Below are 491 nucleotides of genomic sequence, written 5' to 3' on the forward strand. Positions count from 1 at the left end.
TATTCCTTCTTTCTTTCTTGTTCCTTTCTCTTTTTTTTCTCATCTTCCTTCCTCTACATATTCGCCTCCTTCTTATTCTCCTTTCTTCCTTTTTTCTGCTTCTTACTCTCCACTTCTGTCCTTTTTTATCTCCTGTTTTGCAATATTTCCATCCTTCTGTTTTCTCTTGCACCGTTTTGTCTTTATTATTTATCTTTCACTTTCCTCTTCTTCCTAGAGTTCCTTCGGGTGCTCCTCCTCCTCCCCTCTTTCTCTCTATCCTCCTATCTATCTATCTCTCCCAGTTCTCTTCTTTTTCCTCACACCATCCCTTCTCATTCTTCCCTCCCTCCCTCTTTTCTTTCTGTCTCCTTCCTTCCCTGCTTTCCACCTTATACATCTGCTCCTTCCCTCCTTCCCATCTCCTTCTTCCCCCTTTCCTTTCCCCCTTCCCCTTTCCTTCTCTCCCCATCTCTCCTTGATGTCAATCCGGGTGACTAAAACAGTTAGCA

Source organism: Penaeus monodon, chromosome 33, assembly GCF_015228065.2.
Source record: "Penaeus monodon isolate SGIC_2016 chromosome 33, NSTDA_Pmon_1, whole genome shotgun sequence".
NCBI lineage: Eukaryota > Metazoa > Arthropoda > Malacostraca > Decapoda > Penaeidae > Penaeus > Penaeus monodon.